The following is a 14,366-nucleotide window of genomic DNA, read 5'->3' as shown; positions in this document are numbered from 1 at the left end:
AAAAAAAAAAAGAAGACAGAACTGGGCTATAATCCAGCAGCAATGTATACTAGTTGTGTGGCTTGGGCAGGGTAGATCACTTTTATGTTCTTCAATCAGGAAAACAGAATGAAAATGAAAAGGATGTTACCTCAAAAGTTGGTTGTGAAGTGAATGAAACAACCCTTAAAATATTTTAGTAAAATAAGTGGCACATCATATGCAAACAATTGATATTAGTTATTTTAATATTTTCATTTATTTTTTTCTAATTATTACTAATCATGTATAGATTATGAACATTTATAATTCCCTTATTTTTCTGTTTCCTAGATATGATTTGAAGGCATGATGTTTAATGTTTGCTATGTTTTTTATTTGCAAATTATATATACATATATATTTTATTGATAGTCTTTTCTTCCAAGTCCCTGCACAAATTAATCAGCTGAACGTAGTCAAAATTTCAGAGAAAACCCTTTTTTGTATCTACATATCTAAATCAACCTTCACTGAAATTGAATCTTCATTCTGCAACTATGAGCGAACACTAAGAACCACCAAATATTAAAGAAACACTGATAGTGTGGAACAAGGCAAAGACAGAACTAGCAAATATGTAGAAAAATTCCGGAAACAAAATATCGATTTTATATAATTCTTTCATTTGTTACATTCAGGATAACCTAAAATATAAAGGATTCATGAAATGAGAAAGGAAATTAATTTATTCTTTAGTTTTATTATTGATAGTCTATCTTTTCCAGCTAGAATATATACTCCAATAGAGAAAGGATCTTTTTACATTTTGTTCAGTGATACATAGTTATTGGTTACTACTTTAATAAAATAAATGAATAAAATCTGTTGAGAAGTGTGTTTATGAGTACTATGCAATAGGTTTGGTGTAATGAAAAATAAAATATGTAATTTAGTTAAGAGCATGGCTGGCACAAACTAAGCCTTCAATAAATGCTATTACGTTACCATTATTTGTATATAAGTGTACGTTGTCTTACAGATTAGACAGTACTGAAAAGTAGTCAGCAGATAACTTTCTAAACTTTATGGCAGTTAACAGTATTTTGAAGAAAGTATGTGTGGAAAATACTATTTGCTTTCCAGTTTTTAACACTACTGACATACAAATGATAGTTATGCTGTATTTAGCCAAGCAGTAAGGTAATTTTAAATTCTGCCAGAACCATAATTTAAAAACTTGACATATATGTTTTTATGCACATAAATAAATATATTTTTACATGCATATATATATAAACACATATGTAGTCTATTGAAGTGTGTGCATACTATTATAAAACTAAAGGTTTTATTCTAATTTTTAGAGTTTTATTAGTAAATAAAAACAAAAAGATAGCTGAGAAATTAATAGTGGGTGTTGTATCGAATTTCTCAGCATATCATGAGAAAAATTTAAAGACAAGAGGAGCACACTAAGTTGCTAAAGTGTTAGAGAATTGTTTTTTTCACATGTTCCTGTTTTATCTTCCCATAGTCAATTCCTTTTACAAAATCGTGTTTGCACTGTGAATATTCCTAAAAAAAAGAGTTTTGAGGCTACATAGTGCTTGTATCTGTTTCCTATATTATTATAAACAAAGGAAACACAGCGGCATACAAACAACCCTTTCCAAATAGGTAAGAACCTTGACGCCATCTCTCAAATCTGTCTCCTGCTCTCTATCCCCGTCTATCTCAGAGCAGGCATCCTGGCTTAAGACAAATGGCATCTAAATGCTCTTCACACACATGTACAATGGATCCTTCTCAATATTCAGAATACACTGTAAATCCAAACCTCATTATTCACTTCCTCACTTAAAACCTCTTTTGGGCAGTACAAAGTTAAAATTCCACCTCCTGGTAAAGAAAGTCCTGCATAAGCTCTCTGGTTTTCATATCTTTCCATTATATTTTGCCGTCATCTGTCTTTCACAAGGACTCTAGTCGTCCTGAGCCACATAAAGTCCCCAGTATGCCACAATTTCATTTCTGAGGCATCCTACAACTATCTCTCCATGTGTAAAATTATACTTTCTCCAGCCCAGAGCTTCTGCCGCTGACCTTGCTGGCTCTATTTATCCTTCAGGGCTCACACAGGCTTTAATTCCAGGAGGAGCTGTGCTGATTGCCCATGATGGGGTTTGTTCCTGCCTCTGTGTTCCCAAGGCATGTTTCATTTTGCCAACTATAGCATTTCCCATGCTGACTATTCCTAGCTTGTTTACTTGTTTATCTCCCACAAGAGGCTGTAAAAATCCTTGAAGCAGGAGCTATGTCATGCTACATTCTCAAACTAGATAGCACTTGATACAGGAGAAGTACTCAATAAAGATTTGCTGATTGCAGAACAACATAAAAATAGTAGCACGTTCTGGCCTCAGGACTTAGAGACATGTGAGAAGACAGGATGGGCAGTGACCTCAGGTCACATCCAGTTTTTGCAAAAAGCAACCTGGCATCAAAATCCTTCTTAGAATCTCAAGACCAGATAATTCTAGCCTGGCGTCTATCCTTAATTTCTTCGGTTACAATTTAAAATATTTCTTTTCTTTTTCCTTTGCTGTTTTCTATTTCACTCTTTCCTTCTTTGACATTGTCTCAAATATGATAGCTATTATTTTTACCAAACATTTTTACTGGTTTGGTTTTTACTTTTCTGGTAAAGGCAACCTGGTTTCTTCACAGAATTTTCTTATTTCTCATTGACTTAACCTGATACTTGAATCTCTTCTCAGAATGCAGCTTCTATCGTATTCCGTGGAGTTAAAGCCACTCATTGTTTTGTATTATTTATATTTCCAAAAAAAATTGATGGCAAGATTGCTATCAAAGCTTCTCCGCACAGAATTTTAAATGTGCCTTTTATCAAAACCTCATCTTTCACAAACCCATTTTACTTAACTGTTTATTCTTGAAACATATTTGCCACTGATTCTTCAGAATGCCAAGCCCCTCCCAACTTTTAAAAATTGTCCCCACACTTTCCTCCACCTGAATTACTGCCAATACCTGAATTATATTTTGTAGACAACAAATGTGATATCCAGCCTTATGGATTGCTGGTCTACTTTACTTTCGTGACTGTCTTTTACTTCTCTTCCTAATGTTATTGCCTGGCCTGAGGTTTCATTGCTTCAATTATTCCTACCATCAATTTTTTTTTTTTGAGATGGAGTCTCGGTCAATCGCCAGGCTAGGGTACAGTGGGACGATCTCCGCTAACTGCACCCTCCGCCTCCCTGGGCTCAAGTGATTCTCCTGCCTCAGCCTCCTGAGTAACTGAGACTACAGGCACGCATCACCACACCTAGCTAATTTTTGTATTTTTAGTAGAGACAGGTTTTTACCATGTTGACCAGATGGTCTTCATCTCTTGACCTCATGATCCAACCGCCTCGGTCTCCCAAAGTGCTGGGATTACAGGCATGAGCCACTGTGCCCGGCCCCATCATCTTTTCTTTAAATTTAAATTTAAATTTTTAATTTTGTGTGTGTACCTACTAGGAGTGTATATTTATGGGGTACATGAGATGTTTTTGATACAGGCACACAATGCATAATATTCAGATCAGGATAAAGGGAGCATCTACTCCTTCCAACATTTATCCTTTGTGTTACAAACAATCCAATTGTACTCTTTAAGTGATTTTAAAATGTACGATTAAGTTATTATTGACTATAGTCCCCTGTTTTGCTATCAAATAATAGGTTTTATTCATTCTTGCTATTTTTTTTACCCATTAACCATCCTTACCTCCCCCAGTCCCTCACTTCCCTTCCCAGCCTCTGGTAACCATTCTTCTATTCTCTATCTCCATGAGTTCCATTGTTTTTGAACTTTAAATCCCCCAAATAAGTGATAACACGTGACATTTGTCTTTATGTGCCTGGCTTATTTCACTTAACCTAATGCTGTCCAGTTCCAACCATGTTGCAGATGACTGAATTTCATCCTTTTTTTATGGCTGAATAGTACTCCATTGTGTATATGAAGTATATTTTCTTTATCCATTATCCTGAGTGTGCCAAGTGTTTCAAATTACAAGTGATCTCACCTGGCTGGATCCTCAGAGCCAGGAATCAGCTTCACTGCTGACTTGTTCCCTTTCCTTGGCTTCATAGCAGCCATTCAGAGTTTATCTTTCTGCTAGCCTCCCCTTCTTTATGTTGCCCATAACCCTGCTCCAGCCTCCTGATTTCCAAAAGCAAAATAAAACATTACTAGACAGAACTCCTCAGCTTCTTGCAGTGTTTGGTCTACAAAGTAGTATCACATAGTAGGCTCACAAAAGAGTGGAAGCATTTGTCCTAAAAATTTTCTCCTTACCTTACTTACTACACCTCTTGCACATGGGCAGTGATTATTTTCCTGAAGAGAACTGGAATGACACAGAGCTTATCTACCACAGTCCCCGAGCTGAGGCAAGAGCTGTCAGACAGTGGCTTTGCATCCTGGTTGCCCTAGCCAGCAACGGCCAGAGGGAAAAAAGGGGGGTAAGCCAAGAGAGTATGACAGAATAATATGAGGGCTCTGACTGGGATTACAGGAGTAAATATTGTACATGGTCCAATAAATATTGAAAAGGTAAATATTGTACATGGTCCAATATTCCAATATATTTTAATAAAACTAAACCAATTATATTCACAGCTTAAATTTACTTTGAAGATAGATTCCCTATGAAGCACATTTATAATATGCTTATGATCCTATAAGGCTATGTCAGTATCTCCCCCCTTTACTGCTTCCTGAGCAATGACATAGTATGTAGACATCAGAGAAAACACAGATCAAAAGTCTATATGTCTCAATGTATTCATATTACCTTATGTGGTGTTCAGGGCTAGCTTCATAGAGGCAGTGACCTGTGCCTGGGCACTAGAAGGGCTCTTTGGTTCAATGGTATGCTGTTGCTGTCTTTAAATTAGGAATATTTTTTTGAGCAAGGGAGCCTGCATTTTATTTTGCACTTGGCCCCACAAACTATGTAACTGGATCAACCAGTATTTTAATTTGGATCCCCTCAAAGAGCTGAGCTAGAGACCAGCATCTGCAATGCTTTCTCAGGAAACAGAAGTTGAGGTACTAGGAAGAGTAGGCTGATTATTTTTTGTGGAACTGAATATCAAACTGAACCCTTTTAGAACCCATGTGGAATACACCTCCCAGTTGTCCATCAGAGACACAGAGCAGGAAAGAATGCCTTTAACACCTCCCATCCATCACTGACCACAGCCGTTGTTGACTCTCTTGCATTTCTGGGTGTGCACTTACTGAAATGACTGGGTGAGCTCTTGCAATTCTTTCAACATGGAGCAGAAAATCTCTGCTCCAAGGTGAGCAGTTTGGGAAACAGACACAGGGAGGGCATTTTGCATGTGAAGGATTTGTCAAGGAATAACACAAATTGGGTAAAAGAAGGGAAATGGAAGTTAGCCAAGAAAGGCTGTCAGACTGAGTCGTCCCTGGACTTCTGAGCCAGAGTGCTTATTAGGGTAGAAATGACTGGGTTGTTATATTGCCACCTTGCCATTAATGACTCAAAACGATTGTGACCTGGACAGCACTACGTTGCCCAATCATGGACCAGGGGACACATGGATAAAAATATGACTGGCCAGGGCGCAGTGGCTCACTCCTGTAATCATAGCACTTTGGGAGGCTGAGTCGGGTGGATCACGAGGTCAAGAGATCGAGACCATCCTGGCCAACGTGGTGAAACCCCACCTCTACTAAAAATACAAAGTTAGCTGGACATGGTGGTGCACGCCTGTAGTTCCAGCTACTTGGGAGGCTGAGGCAGGAGAATTGCTTCAGCCCGGGAGGCAGAGGTTGCAGTGAGCCGGGATCGTGCCACTACACTCCAGCCTGGGTGACAGAACAAGACTCCATCTCAAAAATAAATAAAATAAAATAAAATAGAATAGAATAAAATAAAATAAAAAAGTGACTGGCCAAAAGGTTTAAGTGGACCTGGAAAGAATTAGCAGATGGAGTCTGCCAGCTAACTACACCTCTTGCACATGGGCAGTGATTCCTTTCCTGAGGAGGATTGGAATGACACGAATGACACACAGCTTATCTACCACAGTCCCCGAGCTGAGGCAAGAGCTGTCAGACAGTGCTTTACATCCTGGTTGCCCTAGCCAACAACGGCCAGAGGGAAAAAAAGGGGGGTAAGCCAAGACAGTATGACAGAATAATATGAGGGTTCTGACTTCATAGGTAGTTTTCATTTTCTGATCCTGGACATTTGCCACTTTATTGTCAAGCATTTGGTCCTCATTTGTATCATGGTAATGCTCTATTTTTTTTTTTTAAGTAGACAGTTCCCTGGTTCACTCTTTATGTAATAAAGAGTAACCCAACCATATTGTTGAAGGTGGCTATAGTTTAAGTCAATCTGGAAATCCCAGTCTACCAGTCAAGGGGATTAGTGCAGGGATGTGTAACTAATCCCATTTAGGCCAAAGGGATCCACTCCAAAACTTGTATTCATACACTTAGAGAACAGTGTCTCTTCCTCTTCTATTGGACTTGGGGGTGAGGATGTCATCCTGGAGATCCAGAGATCTGCTCTGTAAATATCACTGCATTAAGGTGGAGTTCACACAGATGTGAACAGAGCTGAGATAGAGAAATGCCAGTCCCTGCGGACAAGCAAAGTTCCTAGGTCAAGTTTCTTCAGGTATTCTCTTGAATATTATCTCACAAAACACAATGAATTCCCTTGTTCTTGTGCAAGTTTGAATTGGGCTTGTTGTCCATTGAAACCAGATCCCTCTTGAGAAACACAGTTGTCCTCAGTTTACTGATAGGACAACTCAGATGCTATGGGGTAACGTGGTCTCTCTAAGAGCTGTACTTTGGGTAGAGTCTGAAGCCTAGAAGCAACTCGAATTTGAATTCAGATATTCCACCTGCTTCCACTGAATTATATGCTTTTAACACATATCTAATCAATGTCTGCACTGAATAGCTTCTTGAGTAGCTTTTCTCCTTTCAATTTTGCCAATTCTCTCTCAATGTAATCATTCTGGCATTTTCATAGCAGAATTTTCTTTTCAAGACATATATTTGATCATGTCTCTTTTTCCAGTTTAACAAAGTACTGTTGTTCTCTAGAGTTTCCTAGATAAATGTCTCATTTAGTAGATCACATGCTAACTCTATGATTGAGTCACATGCAATACGCTTGCTGTACTATTTCTTCATTTCTACGTAAGACCTTTTCCCTGGATGAGATTTCTGCACTCAATTCTTTTACAGACAAAGAGTCACATCATCTTGCATAGATTCATACCTTTCACAAATACCACGTAATGCTGGAATTTTTCTTTACATGTATCTTCATATCACTGAACCATGTGCTCCTTAATTGAAAGGACTATGCTTTATCTTTCCCCTCTTCTCTTTCAAGGAGAATGGTGCTTAACACATGGTATGTATGCCTCTAATTGTAGATCAAATTAATTATCTAGTTATTTTATAGCTTTCACTTCTGTGGCAAGACTTCAAAAACTGAAACATAAACTTTTCACCACATTTCGCAGTGTTAGTAAAGTCAAGGGGGCAAAAATACAAAAAAATAAAAATGGTCACCATGTCATCAATAAGGTATTATCTATCTCCTGATAGAAGTGATTACTGATGAAACAGTCTTCTCCACTAAAAAAAAATCAAATCAAACACTACTCTGATCAAGCATCTACTAATTTACAGAAAAACAAGAGGTAGAGAACATAAAAATGACATCAATAAATACTGTCAGAACAATTTACACTGTGGCAAACTCTATGGGATAAATGACTCAGTGTCATTCACAAATGCATGACAAAGGAAAGCAATGTCAACAGGGAGGAAACTGCAGAATAAAAGAGACTTGAGTCACAGCATCCAATGATACTATATGACTTTTTTGAATTCTGATTCAAATAAAGAATCTGTTAAATGAAAGCATCCATAGGGAAAACAAGGAAATTTAAACAGTGACTAGATATTATATGAATGCAAATATTTTTTTTACAGAATAATTGTATAATGAATTATTTTTGTTAAAACCTTTATCACCTAGAAATAGATATTAAAATAGATATAAATAGAATGAAATGATATTGGCATTTCTTTTGAAGTTATATGGGCTTAGAAGAAGGGAATGAAGGATGTAGTTGACACGAAATTGAACAGTATGTTTCATGAATTCCCTTTCCCTGCCTCTTACCCCATAAAAACAAAGCAAATACACTTGCTGTTATCTCTATAGAAGTCCGTTTTCTGAAAGGGCTACATTCTGGCATCCAATTATGAATAGGTATACTTCCTATTCAAACAAGAGTGTCACTTTGGTGCTTTATAGGCATTTAGCTATGGATATCAAATCAACAGTGAAAAGTGATGCAAAACAATGATTTTGTAAGTAACTTTTGTGCTGAGATTTACTTTATTATATAAATGACAAATATTTCTTAGCTCTAAAATAAATCCTATTTCATCTATCATCAAATGAAGGAGCTAGCTTGTCTCTGTTTATCAGATTGATATCACATTACAAAGTCATAGCTATTTTTGATATTTGTTTAGAAGTAATTTAACTCCACTTCTTTTAGAGAAGTACTTACAAAAGTAAGACTGGAAAGAAAAGCATTGTGTTTTTTACCATTTATGAATCAATATCCTAGTTGCTTCTTGCCATGGTTTTAGAAACGGTAGCTAAATTAAACAAAAACAGCATGGCATTAGATCACAGAATCAAAACTCCTTTGGGATCCTACTTTATGCAAATTCCACTTTTGGAGTTGAAAGGAAATTAGAGAAGTTTAGAGTGGATAAAATGTTTCAATTCAGGCATTTAAAAGAAACTGGATAAACTATTGAACATCTGTTCAATGTAATCACATTGGGGAATACAACATCTTGAAATGAAACTCCAAGAAAATAAAACAGCAACTTTCCCAAAGCCTAGCATCCAGTTTAAGTTATACTGCTTTTGAATGACTTCCTTTGGTATATTTTCTGAAGAACTTTTGAAAACAAAACAAAATCTTTACCATATTAAAACTATAGATAACACATGGGTGAATAAACTATCCGATACTTAACCCATAACTGAACCGTCTTTATGCTTCTGGTACCTTCTTCCTGGATGAAAATGACTCTATCCGCAAGCATTATATCTTTACCTGTTTCACTTATCCTTGATGGCTGATAGAATAATGGTGTGGTCGCTTGGTGGTCTGAGACATACAGTGCCCCATTTATTCTGCAAAGTCTTAATCTGGCTCATGGTGGAAAAAGAACAGCTTACAGGTGTGCTGTTTTCAATAGCTATTCTCGGTCACCTGATCCAAAGACCACTTGGCGATGGAAAGACTAATGATGAGGAGATAGCATCAGCCAGCTATTGATAGCTGCCAGCCTTTGAAGCTCCTTTCAGTATAGATGTAAATCATACACAATGAAGGCACAGAACATTAAAGGCAGAAATTCTGTAAAACCAGTTGAACTGATTAGTACCAAATTACTGATGTTCCATCTGCTTGGATGATAATAATTTTTTTTTTAACTGCCTGACTGAAAAGCTTCATTTCACAAAGAATCCATGTTCAGTGGTCCCAGGAGATGTACTTTTATGTATGCACAAAGGAATGAGATGGTGAAAAATACTCAATCATTTTATGAGGATTTAATGTCGCCATTAAGAAAACTAGCAATTCATATATGAAGACATTAGGAAAATATGTTTCCAATAGTGCACGAATTTATATTTTGTCATCACAATGCCAAGTGAAAAATTAAGATTTGAACATCCAAATGTTTACACATGTATATAAAAATATGAATAAATAGGTGATAATTTATATCACAATCATAATGTTCTATTTAACTGTAAATGTTGTGGTCCATATTCAACCACGAGCTGCCCAGGACAGAGGAAACCATGGAAGTTTGAGTATTCCACTCCTGTGGAACTCTTTCAAAAGTAAAGATAATTATACCTCAGCCTAATACAAATAAACATTCGATTTATCTAACTTATTGTACAATGATCCTATGTTTTACAAATTTTTAAAATAATGGTTTATCTTCCCTTACGAATTTGCCTGTAAGATCACTAAGCACACATAATAACAATGTGCATCCTTCTTGGCCTCTCAGCAATGATATTTCTTTATAAAAGATACACATTGGGCCGGGCGCGGTGGCTCAAGCCTGTAATCCCAGCACTTTGGGAGGCCGAGACGGGCGGATCACAAGGTCAGGAGATCGAGACCATCCTGGCTAACACTGTGAAACCCCGTCTCTACTAAAAAATACAAAAAACTAGCCGGGCGAGGTGGTGGGCGCCTGTAGTCCCAGCTACTCGGGAGGCTGAGGCAGGAGAATGGCGTGAACCCGGGAGGCGGAGCTTGCAGTGAGCTGAGATCTGGCCACTGCACTCCAGCCCGGGCGACAGAGCAAGACTCCGTCTCAAAAAAAAAAAGATACACATTGTTGGGAGACTAGTCTTGTAATATTTATCATTATAAATGAATGAGTTATAATTCTAGTTTTATATATCATTTACAGATTCTATGCACAAGAGGTGAATCCATAATAAATATACTGACAAATCAGTTTGCTAGCCAGTAACCATTATGAAGGTAACAGGCAATGTAAATTAGGCAATGTTTCATTGAGTGATTATAATTAGATAAGAACTTGTTCTGACAAATATATATGTCATACAGCTTAGACTCAACAATATAACAGGCCCCGATATTCCTTATATCTCAGTAGCTTCCTAGTGCAAAAGTTGGTTGAATACAGGCATTTTAAGTCCTTTATGTGGGTCATGATTTTGCCTCTTGTTACCATCATGCTAGAACCCAGGTTGGGGAAACAACCCCTGTCTGCAGAATGACAGGTTTCACAGTGAAGGAAAAAGAGAGATGTGGTGGGCAAGACGGTGCTCTGAGAGCTTTTTATCATAACTCACATGTCACTTCTACTCATAATCCACTGGTTTGAGCAAGACTCATGGCCAACCTGGTATTGGTGATGAGGGTATGCATGATCACTTCTGAGAAAATTAAAAACAGCCCTGCTGGCAACCAGAACGTGGTATTCCCAAACTGAATACAAATAGCATTCAAATAAAGTCGTACTGTAAGCATGTTTGCAACAGGACCAGGACAAACACAATTGAAAACTGATTGAACCACTTGACTTTTACCTAATGTGGATGATGGCTGCTTTTTAAATCAAAATCAATGATAACATCAGCCCTGTTTTAATGCTTCTTCCTCTCAGATAAAATGTTTAAGATAAATAATTTTTGAATTCCCTCTGCTTACAAGAAGAATCCAATTCAAAACCAGGCATATCTTTCTGAATTTCTCCCAAGAATTATTCAGCATAAGCCTGAATCCCAAATCTCTTTCTTGAGACTTGCCACTGTTGCCCTGGGATGTATTTTCCCTTTCTGCAGCAAGCTAAGTTAGCCTAACTTGTAGGACTATGGGTATATCCTTAGTAGTCTCGATCAGTAATCTTAACACCTCATAGGAAGAGGGCACATTTTCAACAATAATGACAGCTACCATACTTGTGATGATCTACATGTAAAATATCTACAATTATAGCAGCATTTATGGAAAATCAAATTTTTCCATAAAAATAAATACATAAATGTGGAAATTTCAATTGTTAGGGCATCAAAGGTTGATAAATAATACATTTTTTAATCTCTGTGAATGGTATTTATTCCTATTTTCAACCAGTAAAAAGACAAGTCTTTGTATTTCTTTGCTAGAGGGCTTTAATATTGTGGTACAATATGAACTGTTATCAAGGCAAAAGGTCGGGTGGAAGGAAAAGGGAATTGATATTTTGCAATCAGAGGTAAGTGTTCCTGAAAGACTTGAGACAAGATAGAGCATTCTGCATCTAAGAAATTGACGCATATTCAGTATAGCTTAAGCATGGAGAAAGTGCTGGTGAATAGTGATGAGAGAAGCACTGTAAAGATCAGCAGAAGCCAACTCATCCACAATGACCTCAGCAAGCATTATAAGAAATTAGAACTTCATCCTAACAGCAAAGGGAGGCATTGGAAAATTCTCTTGAGAGGTAAGCATCATAATATTATTGGCATAATAGGTAATTCTGAGTGCAATATGGGGGATAGTTTGTCATATATTAAACTGAAGTCAGTAAAGCGAATGAAGATACTGTTGCAGTAATCCATGTAAAAAACAGGAATAACCTGAAACAGAAAAGTAACTAAAACATACCCAAGTGTGTGAATGATGGTGACTTTCATTATATGAAGGAGGCAGGGAAGGAAGTGGAAGCAATTTGAGGGATGAAATGAATTTAATTTTGGCATGATGAAAAATTAAATTTTCATGGGTGAAAAGTATGTTAAGTATATGCCTACAGATGTCCAGAGATAAGTTATGCATATGGATCTGACATTTAGAAAAAAATTTGGATTGAAAATATTGATTCTAGATTCATCTTCATTTACATGGTACTAGAAATACAGAAATGGATACAATTACATAGGAAAAGTGTCTAAAATGAGGTATTAGGTTTGCCTAAAGCAGAAACCCAAAGTACATCAATGTTAATTTTGCAGCCTTAGATAGAGAAGCCCACAAAAGAAATTGAGGAAGAGGAACGTGAGATGCAAGAATGACAGCAGTTTTGGAAGTCAAAGGAGGAGTTTTATAAGAAGATGGTATCATTCATATTGCCATTTTTTTCCGTGAGACTAAAAAAATCTGAAGGCGGAACTGGAAGACCCTGCTAAGACAGATAGTACAGTTTCAATATAACATGACGCCATCAAAACGCAGGATGTTGTAAATGAGCAGCATGTATTTATGACAACTGATGTCAGTGAGCGAACTGGATCCAAATATCGTAGTCGAACCAAGAGATGTTTTAGCAACATTGTGTTTGGGCCTCAGATGCATTAAATCATTGTGTTTGGCCCTCAGGCATTACTGGAATCGGCATCTTGATGCAAGGGGGCACTATATTTAATACTTGACTTTTGTATATATGTGTTATTCTCTCTAGTGGGATTTCTCTAATGTCAGGAAAAAATGGCTGCCAGTGGCCTTGACACCGGGAGAACCTTGGTGCGTGCTTGTTCTGCTGAGCTTGCTCTCTTGCATCTCAACCCCCTGCCTGGAGGAGTTCCATCCGAGTAGTTGCTGCCCCTTCAGCCTGAGCCACAGAATGAACATATGAGAAGCAAAACTGAGCCCCACGCACAGCAGAATCTCAGCACAGCCAGACTTGCAGCTTGAAGCAGATCTTCCCAGTTCCACTCAACCTAAAGCAGCAACAAGCAGCCAATCTGTAGTCCACAGTGAATAAGCCTTGTTGCAAAATCTCTTGTGTTTTAGGGTCATCTGTTACCCCTCCTTTTATGAGACAAGAGGTAAATGATACAACTGGGGTTATGTTTGTCACTCTCCTCCAAAACTACACTTTTAATTAAGGAAATGTAATTTCACTGAAATGGGGAGGGAGGCTTATCCAGGATAAAGAACAGGTGCTGGAGAAGTAAAAAGGCAGACGCTCAATTGTGTGACAGAGTGAGCAGAGTTGTCAAAATGAAAGAACAGTGTCAACAAGAAGTCTGGGTGTGAAAGTAGGAGATATTTTAATGTAGTAGGTGCAGGGTGTTGTGAAGTTGAGGTTTGGTTTAGTTTTCCTTTTTTTTTTTTTTAATTTTTAAGCTGTTCTGTTTTTCTATTTTATATAAAAGCTGATAGGGTAGAATGAATAAAGCAGGAGTCTTTGAAAAGACCAATAAAATACTGGCAAACGGAATCCAGCAGCATATCGAAAAGCTTATCCACCATGATCAAGTGGGCTTCATCCCTGGGATGCAAGGCTGGTTCAACATACGGAAATCAGTAAACGTAATCCAGCATATAAACAGAACCAAAGACAAAAACCACATGATTATCTCAATAGATGCAGAAAAGGCCTTTGACAAAATTCAGCAGCCCTTCATGCTAAAAACTCTCAATAAATTTGGTATTGATGGAACATATCTCAAAATAATAAGAGCTATTTATGACAAACCCACAGCCAATATCATACTGAATGGGCAAAAACTGAGAGCATTCTCTTTGAAAACTGGCACAACACAGGAATGCCCTCTCTCACCTCTCCTATTCAACGTAGTGTTGGAAGTTCTGGCTAGGGCAATCAGGCAAGAGAAAGAAATAAAGGGTATTCATTTTGGAAAAGAAGAAGTCAAATTTTCCGTGTTTGCAGATGACATGATTGTATATTTAGAAAACCCCATCATCTCAGCCCAAAATCTCCTTAAGCTGATAAGCAACTTCAGCAAAGTCTC

This window comes from Colobus angolensis, unplaced genomic scaffold (assembly GCF_000951035.1).
Source record: "Colobus angolensis palliatus isolate OR3802 unplaced genomic scaffold, Cang.pa_1.0 Scaffold13, whole genome shotgun sequence".
Lineage (NCBI taxonomy): Eukaryota > Metazoa > Chordata > Mammalia > Primates > Cercopithecidae > Colobus > Colobus angolensis.
Note: the sequence above shows the minus strand (reverse complement) of the source record.